Below are 14,443 nucleotides of genomic sequence, written 5' to 3'. Positions count from 1 at the left end.
TTTTGCTCATTACGAAGATGTATTTGTTAAGGTAGGAAAAGAGAATATATTTTAGCTAACTGCTTGTTAGCTTGCTTTCTACTTCTAAAATAACTTGATGTATGGCCTGTGGGCTCCCAATTGTACTGTTGCCACGGGTCCTACAACTGTTGGGGGTAAACCTGGGGTCATGGTTTGGGGAAAGCCCGGGATCATTACGAGTTCAGGAATTAACTGTGCATTCTCTTAAGAATAAAAAATTCATTTTTGTACTTCCAAAAATAACATCTTTACTTATTCAATACATTTGTTTATTCATTTAACAAACATTAATCTCCACGCTGAAGATGAAGATAATCACTAATTAGTGGGAAAACCAACACCTGGCAGTGCAGTGACAGGCATGTGCACTGGTCTCACATCTTCCCGGAAGCTGTTCCTGACCATAGGCTGAGATTGCTCTGGGCTTTTTCTTTCCATTGTCCCTATTTCCACAAGCAGAATAGGACAGTGAGAAAGTTCCTTAGACTCAGAAAATCTGATTTTGAATCTTGACTCTGTGAGATCTTAGACAAATTAATCACTTAGGCTCACTGAGCTTCAATTTCCATGCCAATAAAGCAGAATTAAGAGAACATGTCTTGGAAAATGCAGTGGTGTTGCATGGAAATAGACATGCAGAGGGAAGACACGTGCAAGATGAAGAAAGCCTGAGAAAGTTCAGATAGAAGAAACTACTCTTCAGATTGTAAAGTGCTATACAAACGTGGGATGCTGATCTTAGATTCGAGTTCTATTTTTCCAAGACTTTCTCTGCCTATAGTAATTTATTCCAGGGCTGTGTGACCTCTTGTCCTCCATTGGGTCAATGTGGCAAACTAAAGAATTTAGAGTGCCATGAAATTATGCAAACTGTCCTCATGAATAGGCAACTTTTTTACATAGCATATATTTAATAAATGTATATGTACATAGCATATATTTAATAAAAATATACTGCTGAGTTAATTGTCTACATGTCCACTTTTCTTTCCATTTTTTTTCAAGGAGAATTCCTCATCCAACTATGGGAGGGAAGAAGAGAGAAAGAGAGGGAAAGAGACACTGTCTTTCATTTCCTCAGTTTCCAAATTGAATAATTCTAACACTTTCCAGGGATGTAGTCAAAATTTGAATTAATTTAATTAGAATTTAGTTTGATCTAATTTAATTAGAAAAAGGTCTTGATGAACAAGTAAAAAATGTTTAATAAAATTAAAGGGAAGAAAAAATCAAACTTATCACTTGATAACTCAGCATAATTACTATCTAGCAAACCTAATGGCTCTTAATCTGAGACCCTTCTGTATGGTTGCAGTGCCTTCCATATGTATCAGTGAGGAGATGCTGGAGTATATTGTGATAGCAAATAACCCCAATTAGTGGCTTAAAATAACAAGAGTTTATTTCTTGCTCACATAGGTTTGTTTTCTTCTCCAGGACCCAGGTGACAGAGCTTCTGTTATTTGGAGGGTTGCTGACCTCCATGGCAGAGGGAGACAGAGCTCTGCATGGTCTCACGTTGGCCCAGAGTGTCACACATCACCTCTTCTCATCTCACAATAGCCAGAAATGGTTACACAACGCCACCCATCAACGGAGCCAGGAAATAGAATCCCATCTTGGGACAGAAAGCAGTTTATCAGAAATATTTGGTGAGCGTTACTAATGACTAGTGTGGCTTTGCTACTTGAATGAGGTGGTAATGTGAACCCTCTTTTTTTTTTTTTTTAATAGTTTATTGTCAGGTTGGTTTCCACATCCTTAAAGTCAATCAGGAATCGGCCAGGAAGGCTAGGTGGCCACCTGGTGTGATGGTTGGTCTCAGGCTATCCACCTTTATTCATCCTCCTCAGTCTGTTGTACTAGAGCCTGCCATTCCTTCTTCAGAACTTACTACTTGAGCCAATTCCAAATACTTTTGGACTCTCTTTTAAAATGCAAATCAACATTAAGTATACTATAATTTTAGTGTGTTCATCTGATGGTTTTGGAGGACTGGTTGCTGGGGGTTCTTGAAGGTGGAAGAGGTGTTTTTGAAAGACTAAAACTTCTCATGAACGAGGAAGGCTGTCTGAAGGTAACTCATCTGCCTCCCTATACTGTCCACAGTGGATCCTGACCACTTGTGCGGGGAGTTAGAGGGATGAGCACCACATACGGCTTAGTAGTTGTAAGCTCTGGAACAGGCATGGCACCCATTCTTGTCCATACGAGGAAATAGGTCTCAGGAATCCCAGTTCGGGGGATGTTCCCAGCCCCAAATGACAAGGTGCATGATGAACTATGATACTCAATCGAGAGAGGATCCTACTTTTCTCTTCTGAGGGGTATCCAGAAGCCAAATCATCTTTTCTCTTAAACATTTAAAAATGCTTCTCATTATCTTTAAAAACATCTTAGAAAAGTGTATTCTAAGTTGCTTTCTAATTATGCAACAAAATCACTCCTAGTTCTGGTATGTTGGTTAAAAGTCAAAACAGCTTGTATTTGAATACAGCTATACACATTCAACATTCAAAAGCTGTTTTCGCCATGATAATTAGACATTAAATTGTGATTTATATTGTTAAATACTGATTTGGAGTTAACTGAGTAACAGTCTGGAAACTTACAAGTACTTTAGGATGTTATGTTAAAGTATGCCAGTAGTATATCACATTTTCTTTTATTCTCCCAAATTTAACGGATTATTTTAATTTGTGCCTGAAAATATTTTGAATCGGTAAGATGTATATGCCATGCAAACAGCTGAAGCTACAAAAAGTGTTTTCTAATGAACGGTAGGTGTTCCTCTGGTCCCTGTCTACTTACCTTGAACTCCTCCCTCCCTCAGAGTTACCCACTATTGTCATTGTATTGGGTTTCCTTCCAAAGATATTCTATATTGCTATAAATTTTTAAATGGTGAGTGTGTGCTTATTAATTTGCTTTTATATCTTTTTATTTAACATGATCTCAGTGATTATTTATTAAATGTAATCTCAGTGATTGCTTCATACCACTATACACATAGCTGCTTTATTCACTTAATGACTACATGATATTCTCTTGTATGGATTTGTAATAATTTATTTACCTGGTTCTCTAGAAATGGACTTTTATGTTGTTTAACCTCTTTTGCTCTATGAACAATCCTGAAAATGACATTCTTATACATCAGTCTTTCTGTATGAGTGTGACTTTACTGTAGGACATAATTTTAGAAGTGGAATTGCTAGATCAAAGGCAGATTTTCTTAGCAGAAATGTCATTAACATGAATTAAATGTTAAACCAGTGACAACATAAATTTGAAAGTTTTTTTTTTTTTTTTACCAACTCTGAGCTTATGGTCAAATAAGACATGTTCCCACCTCAAGGGACTTAAACACTGTAGATAAAATGGCAGCTATTTATAAATTGTTTATCTTGAAAACCACTCTCACACTATCCTTATAAGATTTGTTTACCAACCATAAAATTGAATCTAAGAAGTATTTAAATGTTCCTATGTACATGTCTGGACTATGAAAATTCCTTAGCTGTGGAAAATTTTTATAATATTTTCCCTTGAAAGTAAATGCGTTTTCAAATAAATGTTCTTGTAAACCTTTCATCAGGAATAATAATATCAAAGCTGTTAAAAGTTTCATAAACAGTTGATAAAGTCAAAACGGTAATGTGTTCCTTTAAGGGCCTCCCCGAGAACTTTTAACTAGAAAATTCCCTGCTTCATACTTCTAAGAAGGTACCCAGACTCTTTAGAAATCCTTGCATGATTAAGGGTGATTAAAGAAATCATATGTAATTTCTCAGGAAAATAGTCAAATCCACTTCCTAGAGCAGAAGGGTGTGGTTGCCCAGAGCAGCGCAGGAAGGGTTAAACTATCATTCTTTCCTGATTATTTCATATCACTTGTATAAGATTGCTAAATGTCAAAAAGTGTTTATTTTTTTGCTAACAGTATAAAACTGAACATACTGTGAGACATAAGGTAGCAGGTGTCTTGGCTCTAAACTATCAAGTCTGTGGGCATTCTGTTATAACAGGTGCTCCAAAAAATTTGAACAGATTTTAACAAGAGCTGTATGGGCTTTTAATTAGCCTGGTTATTCAGCATGTGTAAAAAGCATTAGGTATATGCTTAAAACATCATAGGGTCTAAAAAACAAATGCTTCACATAGTCACTCTCTCTTTCTGGCTCCTCTTAGCTTTCTGCTATTACATTTGACGTACGTGTTTCTTTTATCACAGAATTTCCCCTAGCCCAGGCAGGGGACCACAAAGAGTGATCATCAATAATAGTAATAGAATGGGGGATCCAGAAAACTGTTCCGACTGTTACACAGATACTCGGCACTCTTTTAATAGAATTCAAATTTGACACATAGTAGAAAGCAGCCTAATCTTCCTGCAGGAGCCTCTTTTAAAAAATGTAGATGCCTCACAAAAGGACTGTTTCCGGAAGGACTTTTCACCAATCTCTACAATATGAAAAGATGAGCTTTTCCTTGGGATTCGTGTTTAGGATTTTAGGAATAAATAATGACAAAAACAAACTCAATTCTATCTATATTTTAGTCACTTGTCTAGGTCATTATGTTAGCATAGATATTAAGACTACTTATTTCTTTTTGCTTTTAAGTGTTCGTGTTACTTTTAATCTTTGGGATCTAAGTTTGTAGCATTTGTTCATTTTTCGAACAACAGTTTACAAAAATTCTGTTGAGTTGTGTGTGTGTATGTGTGTGTGTCGCATAGAGGAATACAACGGAGTTCCTGTCCTTAAGGTACTTATACATCTATATAAATTATAAAGGAGAATGTGGTTGACATTCCAATGGTGTTAGAAACAAGTACATCATGGGACTTGAAAGAATGGGAAGATTTACATCTGGTGAAACAGGGGAAGCTTTCAGGTGACATGTGATCTTGGCCTTGCAGTTGGATAGAATTTTGAAGTCATGATACAAGCTAGCATTCGGGGTAGGGCTGCTTTGCAGGCACAGATGAAAGGTCATTGAGTGATCATTTATGATTATTGCACATGTTACTGTACTCAGTGTTTTATTTTTTAGATATAGAGGTAAAGTTTAGATTTGTTTTAAAATGAAGCAGATGAAAAGGTGCCAATTATTGATTGCTTACAGTGTGCCAGGTGCAATGCCAGAGGCTTTACTCACTTTGCCTTAGTTGATGTTAGCTGCCTTAGTTAACAACTCCACGAGAGGTATCATTATACCTGTTTTACACATGAGTACAAGTTAAATAACTTATTCAAGGTCATAAGTGAAGCAAGTCGTGGTGTCAGCATTTGACTAAAACCCAGCTAATACTTAGGTATATGCATTTCCCTTACGATGTGCTCCACTCCCTCAGTTTTAAAACTAGAAGGAGATTTGAGGATTCTCCTTGGGGATATAATTCATTTATTCTCAGTGGAGGCACAAATTGGTTCTTGGGGGTTGTATTAGTCAGTGCTCCCCAGAGAAACATAACCAATAGGAGGGATGGATAGATGGATGGATGGATACATGCATGCATGGATGGATAAATAGATATTATAAAAAGAGATTCATTATAAGAATTGGCTTATACAGTTGTGAAGGTCAAGAAGTGCTACAATCTACTGTCCATAGATGGATAAACAGGAAAGTTAGTGATGTAATTCAGTTTTGAGAACCAGGAAGGCTGATGTACGAGGCAGGAGAAAATGGATGTCCCAGCTCAAATAAAGAACAAATTCACACTTTCTCTGTTTTTTCTCCCTGTTTAGGCCCTCAGCAAGTTGGATGATGCCCACCCATACTGGTGAGGACAGTCATCTTTACTTAGTTTGCGTATTCCGATGTTAATCTCTTCCAGAAAGAGCTTCACAAAGATACCCCAAAATAACATTTTACCAGCTATCTGGCCGTTCCTTAGCCCAGTCAAATTGACATATAAAATGAACCATCACAAGGTGCAGAAAAAGGTAGTCCTTATGTATAAAGATATACATACAGTTACATACACCGTATGCAGTGTAAGTGTAATATTTTACGGTGCGGGTTGACTGGGGAGAAGGGTCTAAAAACCTCCTTAGGGGGGTGATAAGGAAAAAAAGTTTAAGAAACACAGCTCTAACTCCTTCATTTGTCGGGGGACAGATTAGGAAAATCAGAGAGTGAAAATGGCTGCCCAGTCACATAACTAGTTAGTGCTATATATGCATATGTTTATATTTTTAAAATTCCACTGTTTTTAGGGAGAAGAAAAGGCACAAGAACCATTTTTCACATTGCTAAGCTCAGTGACCTCCTTATAAGATCCTCTAACTTGATTTCTCTCTGGGTTTGTAGGTGGGCATATGTATGCGATCTCACTCTTAAGCCATAAATAGCGAATTCCAATTTCATGAAGGTCACCAAGGAGTGAACTGGTCCTGGGGTTCAATATTGACCCTAGATTGTACATTATTCAAGCTCCTGCATTTTGGGGGTACCTCATGAACTGTCTACTTGGGTGCTCTTAGAATAACACCTAACGCGAACTTAGGGCTCAGGATTATGAATTGATGCGTGAGTATTGGCAGCAGCAGGAGGAAAGGGTCTCCGAAAGACTAAGAAAGTTATTTAAAATAAGTTAAATTATTTAAGTACTAGTTAAGCTCATTTCATATGGAAATGAGTGACACAGACTCATTTGCAGGCTGTTGGACATCTGCTTATGATAAAAGTGGCTGGAGGTCTTGGAGAAAAGTTGGCACCCAGCAGAGCTCTTATCTTGGGGTCAGGGGTTCAAATCAGCTTCTCAAATTCTGTTCTTGTTCATGTTTGGAGAAGTGGCTCCCTTAACTTGCTGGGGATCAAAGGGTTTGCCAGCAGGGAGGAAGTATATGTGCCCCTTAAACAGTTTTACTTACACTCTTCCCACACATCAACGTACGCTTTATTAAATTTGTTGAAGATAAAAGAAGGGATTTTTTTCCCCTAACCTACTGACATAAATGATTCTACTACACTTAATTTTTGTATGTGATAGTTTCATATGAATACAATGCAATGTTTTTTTCATATGAATACAATGCAATGTTTTTTCCATAATCTGCCTTTTCCTTTTTCCAATGTTATTACTTTTTTGTGTATTCTTTGTATTTATAAAGCAAAAATAAAAAAAATATTTTCTGTAACAATAAAATGGCATATCATGTACACTTCTGGACCCCTTTTATCTTAGAGATTACTTTATATTGGTATATAGAGAGCTTCCAACTTTTTAACAGCTGCATAGTATTTCATTATATGAATATACCTTTGTTTATTTAACTGTACTCTTTTTTGAGTTTTTAAAATATGGGTACATATATATAATATCTGATCTTCTTTATCCATTCGCCATCAATGGGCCCTTAGACTGTTTCCATATCTTGGCTATTATAAATAATGCTGCAATGAACATGGTAGTACAGATATATTTTTGAGGCAGTATTTTCATTTTTTTCAAATGAATACCCAAAAGTGGAGTTGCTGGATCATATGTTAGTTGTATTTTTAGTTTGGGGGGAGTTTCCATATTGTTTTCCAGAGTGGCTGCACCCCCACCAACAGTGCACAAGTTTCCCTTTGTCCCACATCCTCACCAAAATTTATTTCCTGTCTTTTTGAAATAGCCATTTTAACAAGTGCAAGGTGGTATCTGTGGTTTTGATTTGCATTTCTCTAATGTCTAGTAATATAAACGTATTCTCCTTACCTGACTTGTAATTTTGTACTATTACAAGTAATTCTGCAGTTAATAACCTTTTATGTACATTGTGTTATATGTGTGGAAGCAGATCTATAGGCTATATTACCAGACAGGAAATTTGCCATGGCCTGGAGTATATATATTTGTGATGTTGATAGTTCTTGCTAAGTCGTCTTTTCTAGAAAGAGCGTCCCAATTTATATTTATGCCAGAAATGTTATAACAGTGCCAGTTTCTTCACAACCTTGGCTAGAGTATGTTAACAAAGGTTTTGATTTTTGCCAATCTGAGAGGTGAAAGTGATATCATGATGTAGGTTTAATTTTCATTGCTTTAAGTGAAATTGAGCTTCTTTACATGTGTTTAACACATTTAAAAAAAATGTGTAAACTGTCTAAACACATTCTTTGCCATACTGAGTTGCTGATTTTTTTTCTCATTGATTTCTAGGAGCTCTTTATTTATTATGAAAAGTCTCCAATATGAGGTGACAGATTCCCATTTGACATCAATCTTTTTATATTGAATAATTAAACATAACATTTTAATTAAAGATTTTTTTAGCATAATGAATTACCATTATTGGAAAAGATGGCTTAACATAATTTATCACACACTATTTAATTTTTCATATTAAAAACAAATAAATGTAGCACTTAAAAAATAATCACATCTATGAGAGAACTCCTACACCCTGTTTAGCATTACTCTATTTGCTTTGCTTAGATAAAGAAGCCTGTTCAGAGTATCAGCTACTTGTGTGGGAGTAGAGGTAGCTTTGTCACTTATTTGGCAAATGCTCCACAACACATAAATGGCCAATCTAGGAAAGTCCAACTTTCTAAGCCTTCTCTTTCAAATCAACTTCCAATTGACAAGAAACATGAGACGGTTATGTTCAGGGCTTGGCAAAGTACCTAGCATTCAGGGCTTTAAAACTATTTATTTATTGGGTTTAAGGCTCCTCACTGTAGTTACTAGAATAGGATTCCCATTCCTGGCTGGTATTCATAGGGCTCAGCTAAAACCGTAGGAGCTTGTAGAAGTTTCTCTGCCTGGCTTATTTTTACATATTACTTTGAACTGTATGAAACTGTCATTTACATAGGTCAAAAGTAGTTGACTATCAACAATTCATATGGTTTAATCTATGTATGAAAGTCTGCTGCAGTTATAGAGGATTTAGCTCTCACAGCAAAAGCTTAAAGCTTTGGTTGGACACTCGGCCCACTAGAGTTCCTAGGTTAGCTCACAGCACTCCGGCTCAAAGCGATGACTGCAGTATTCAATAGTTACCACCAGAGGGGGCATTTCCCTTGGAAATGTGAAGATTCTGAATGGTTTTCAGAGAAAGGCAGAGGCAGGCTGGGGAACGTCAGCAGGGCAGCAATAATCATTGTATGTGAGCAATAAACACTGTACGTGAGGAGGAGGCAGTGATTGCACGTTAAGTCATTGTCCAGCTTAGAGGAAACCACAGCAGATTTCTCTCTGGCAACCTAGAGCCAGTAATGTTGAGAACAGGCAAGCCAAAATGAAGGGGAACCACAGCAAGAGCAGGTCTTTCTTCAGTGGCCTAATTGCTGATTTGGTAGCTAGAATCAAAACATCAAAAATGACAAGCAGAAAGAGTTGCAGGAATATCTCTCACACAATATTAAATACCAGCCGCTTGGAAAAAGCTCCGAATGTCCTAAGAAATGTGCTGCATTTGCCTGTGGAACAGCACCTCCCCGTCTGAAATCCTCAGGGCCTTGCTAAACACGCAGTACACGCTGGTGATGGGTTCCCTGGCACAGATGTTACAGAGGCCCCAACATTAGGCAAAGGATGCAAAAGCCCATTTTCTTTTGTATTTGCTTAGCTGTTAGTATTCTTAACTCAAAAGCTGAGGGGCCCCGATTAACGAGGCTTGTCCTTCACTGGTCTCGGGAAGTTTGCTCTAAATGAGAGACACATTGGGGCACCTGGGTGCCTCAGTCGGTTGAACGTCTGATTTCGGCTCAAGTCATGATCTCCAGGTTTTTGAGTTCCAGCCCCACATCAGGCTTGTTGCTGTCACCATGGGGCCCGCTTCAGATTCTCTGTCCGCACCCCTCCCCCGTCCCTCCCCTGCTCATGCTTGCTTCCTCAAAAATAAACAAACATTAAAAAATTTAAATGAGAGGCACACTCTGCTGCTTATTTCCTTGTGTAATGCCACATGGAAAATGGGTGCAGAACAAGGGGAGTCCCATCTTCTAGGGCTAGCTTTTATAATCAAATTTCCAATTGTGGAGAGAACATTGCAACAGCCAAGCCCCCTAAATGAGAACCTTAAGGGACCCTGAAGAAGTTGTTCAACCAGAGGCATCCTTCTTTTTCTTCTCCTCTTCCTCTTCTCCTCCTCTTTCCCCTCCTCCTCTCTTCCTCCTCTTCCTCTTCCTCCTCCTTCTCTTCCTCCTCCTCCTCCTCCTTCTTCCTCTTCTTCTTCTTCTTCCTCACACATTCTTATTGGAAAACTAAGAAACAGGAAAAAGAGAGCAAATTTATACAACAAATTATGGCATATTCTTCGGACACTCTGCCTGATGGCAGTGCTGGCCAGCCTTCACCGCCCAGTAACAGAGGTCAATTAGAACTCAGGGTTCTTATTTTCATCCAGTGAACAGGTATATGTTGATAGGGAGATAATAAACAGAAAATGACTTCTTTTCTGTACATCCCTTTCCCCAAGTCTGCCCAAATATCCAAGCTAACTAGGGTGCTTTTCTTTGGTGATTTGTGGGGATTCTCTCTCCTCCGGATCAAAAATAAGCCATTGTGCCTTTTATTTGTTATCTGAAAGAAAAAAAAACACGGGTGTTATATTTTAAAATGTGAGCGTCTGCTTATTACCATGGCTAGGCAGGGAGACGGCTGTTTGATCCATCGCAGGAAGTGCAAGCCGACCCTATCTCATGCTAAAAGGAAGTAATTTACCAGCAACACTGGTGCCAGATTAAGATTCTCAGTGCATCGCAAGTGAATTACCATGTCTATAATTTTCAACAAGAAAAGAAAACAGGAAAAAAACCACACAAAAACCCAACACAAAGCTAAGAAATGTAAGAAGGGGGATATTGGGCCAAGCTTCAGTAAAAGGCACATAATTCACTTCAGAGATAATGGCTGGCTAGACTGCCCTGTTTCATTTCTAAAACAAAAAGATTTTGCAGGTAAGTGTGTGCACAAGGTATTGGTGATTGCCCTTGGGGCTGTTTTGAGTTCATATAGCTCAGAGATGAGTAATATTGAGATAGTGGGTCTTGCATATTTGTGTGTATGTTTTACAAAATGGTATGTGGAGGGAAACATTGAAATGTATTGATTTTACATAATAAAAGCTCTATAAATGTTTTGTAAAATAATGAACTAAAGGGAATAGTTCTTAGGGACTTCTATATGCAGCATGTAAAGTACATCACAGGTAATAAATACAATGAACAGAGATTGAGATATAGATAGAAATAGTTGGTGTCTATTGGACAAAAGTGGGCAGAAAGCAGCTGGTGTCTTTTTCCAGCTCAGAGCCCTTGAAATATGAGCTGTGGCCCCTTCTCACCACAAGTCCTACTTACATTCCTAGAGAAAAGCAAGGGGAATAAAAGATAAGAATCGGATGAAGTGGAAAGGAGAATTTATTAGGGTACAGAGGCGGGAGGGTGACAAAGACACCCCTGCAATGGTCCAGAGACTTTGATTTTCATCCTTTTTTGGAGATTACTCTGACCACATCTGTTCATGACGCTGTTCTATTAGTGAAGGGGAAGAACCAGTGCTTCTGTGATGAAGGCCCACCTGGGGCCAGAGTGCATGCAAGTTAGAGCACAGGTGGTTTGCATTAACAGGTGCTTTCCGTTATTGTAATGCAGCCCTCACCTGGAGTCAGGCTAGCAGGCCCTGCCAGAAGCATTCAACAGCCGAGAGGGAAACAGAACATCTGGGCTGCTATTTGTTTTTCTTATCTTGCTCTTACATTTCAAAGTGACCCTTTGTTCCAGTTCCCTTGAAATGGAAACAAATTTGAGTTCAGGGCATTTCTCTGTAGTTATTTGTATTTCACAGGAATGTGGGCTTTCTGACAAGGAACTCGAGAGTTTTAGAAATTCTAGATCTGGGTGAGGAGGATAAGCCCTCTGTGACATTACATGTGTTTCCCTGAGGGTCTGGGAGAAAAGGGGAGATGGGTGTGTTCTTCCAGATCATGTAACTCATTGTTGGATCACCATAAAACTCAGATTCTTACTAATTTTCTAGGTGGGAGGTGGGGAGCGCGAGGCAGCCTCTTGTTCATTTATTTTGTGGGGGAGGTGATGATTCTCTTGGAGGCTTCTGAAGAATACAGAAGCACTGGATAGAAATGGCATCCAGGCCCTGGATGATTTGAAATGGTGTTTTTCTCTAGGAGAATTCCAAGGCCTTCATGTTCTATCATAGAGCTATCCTTTTTTTTTTTAATGTTTTATTTATTTCTGAGAGAGAAAGAGAGACAGTGTGAGCAGGGGAGGGTCAGAGAGAGAGGGAGACACAGAATCCGAAGCAGGCTCCAGGCTCTGAGCTAACCATCAGCACAGAGCCCGACGCGGGGCTCGAACCCGCAAACCATGTGATCATGACCTGAGCTGAAGTCGGACGCTCAAGCGGCTGAGCCACCCAGGCGCCCCTCATAGAGCTATCCTTAATGGAACTCTTGAAAACACTAGGTTTTGTCCTCAAGGGTCAGGCCAGTGGACTTTCTCCCTGTGAATCTGTACCACTGAGACTGTGCTTGTGTTTTAGAGCCAGATCCTGAAATGAGGACAGGCCCTTGTGTTACGGTATCACAGCCACACGTGCACATTGCTGGCTGCTGTAGAGAGAACCCTTAGATATTCAAGAGGGCTCTACTCTCTGTTTTCCAAACATTCCTGTGTTTATCCTGCCAATTGCTTGGCATCACTAAGCCAGGTTTTCAGCACCCTTCCACCATGCACTTTCTAAACACTTTGTTGGACAACCAGCTGGATGTTAAGTTCCTGCCCCAGGAAGAGGAGAGATGGTGGAAAATTTGATTACTCATAAACTTTCTAAGGATGGTAAGCTGTATGAAGATAGAATTCTTCTCTGGAGGCTTTAGTAAGGCTGGAAGGTTGTTCTCCCTCCTGAGGGAACCACAGACTCATGGGGCAAGAGGAGGTTTTCCAATGTCCTAGGGGCTAGACCTCAAATTCAAAGACTGTAGAACCCTCTAGAGAGTTGCAGGAGGAATCTGAGCTAATGAAGCTTCCAGGTCACCTTTTCCAATGAAAACCTGGAATAAGAAAAGGGTGGTCTCTGCCTGGAGCTCTCCCTGCCTGATGGCCAGTATCTAAGCCCAGGTCTCTGCCTGCTCTGCCATCAGGCCACTGTAACCCAGGCCTGACTAACTCCAGGGCAACTACTTATTCCAAACTGGGTCCAACTTTGCCTGACCTCTGCTCACTCCCAGTGCCACTCATAGCCAGCCTTGATTACTATCCGACTCCACTGCCTGCCTCAGGCAAGGCTAGCAGCTTGCTTCCCTAAAACGTGCTTTTACTTCTTTGACTATAGCTCGAGCACACATTGTTCAATGTTAGAAAAATAGAAACGTAAGGGGCGCCTGGGTGGCTCAGTCGGTTAAACGTCCAACTTGGCTCAGGTCATGACCTCATGGTTCGTGAGTTCGAGCACCGGGTCGGGATCTGTGCTGAAATCTGGAATCCGTTTCAGATTCTGCATTTCTCTCTCTCTCTGCCCCTCCCCTGCTCACGCTCAGTCTGTCTGTCTGTCTGTCTGTCTCTTAAGAATGAATAAATGTTAAAAAAAAAAAAACAGATACCTAAAATCTGATGGACTAGGCAATGCTTCTTGCTTTAGGTTGGAGCAATAAGCTTACCAGACCAGTTGAGATTTCAAGGCATGCAGCAGTCGCCTAATGCTGGAGCTTGGGGTGGCAGATGGAGTCAATACGGGTCCCAGTTCAATGCTGACACTGGTCAGAGGGAGTGAGGGTCCTGGCAGTCTTAGCAAGAATTGGTAGGAATTAGGGGCACCTGGGAGGCTCAGTCAGTTAAGCGTCTGACACAGTTTCTGTGTTCAAGCCCCATGTCGGGCTCTGTGCTGACAGCTCAGAGCCTGGAACCTGCTTCAGATTCTGCATCTTCCTCTCTCTCTGCCCCTCCCTCCACTTGCACTCTGTCTGTCTGTCTGCCTCTCTCTCTCAAAAAAAAAAAAAAAAAAAATTGGTAGGAATTAGGACTTCATCTGGAGCTGGAAGTAGCAGTTGTTCTTTATTCCTGTCCACCTAGGTCTCCTCTGCCTTATCCTGAAGGCTTAATAGAGTAACCAGAGCAAGAGTATTTCCCTGGGAGAAGAAATCCCTTAGAGCCAAGGTTTCTTGGTTTCTGTGTCTACATAGGGGTCAGGTTAGCCCTTAGCTGTGTCCGGAGCAGCTAGCGCTTGGTAAACCCTGACTAGGATCCAGGCATCCTTAGATATTTTACATAAGCTGCCCCATTACCTTCAATTCTACAACATTCCATGTGTACGCGTTAGCATCACCATTTGCTGTTAAGGAAATCGAAACCCCATCAGGTAAAATAACTCACTCACGATCACATATAAAAAAAAAAGTGGAGCTTGGTTTGAACACAGATGTGTTGGCCTCAAAAAGCCTGTCACTACTCTATAGAC

The sequence above is a fragment of the Hyaena hyaena genome, unplaced genomic scaffold (genome assembly GCF_003009895.1).
Source record: "Hyaena hyaena isolate Hyena2069 unplaced genomic scaffold, ASM300989v1 scaffold_450, whole genome shotgun sequence".
Lineage (NCBI taxonomy): Eukaryota > Metazoa > Chordata > Mammalia > Carnivora > Hyaenidae > Hyaena > Hyaena hyaena.
The sequence above is the reverse complement of the archived record's forward strand: the minus strand, read 5'-3'. Positions refer to the sequence as shown.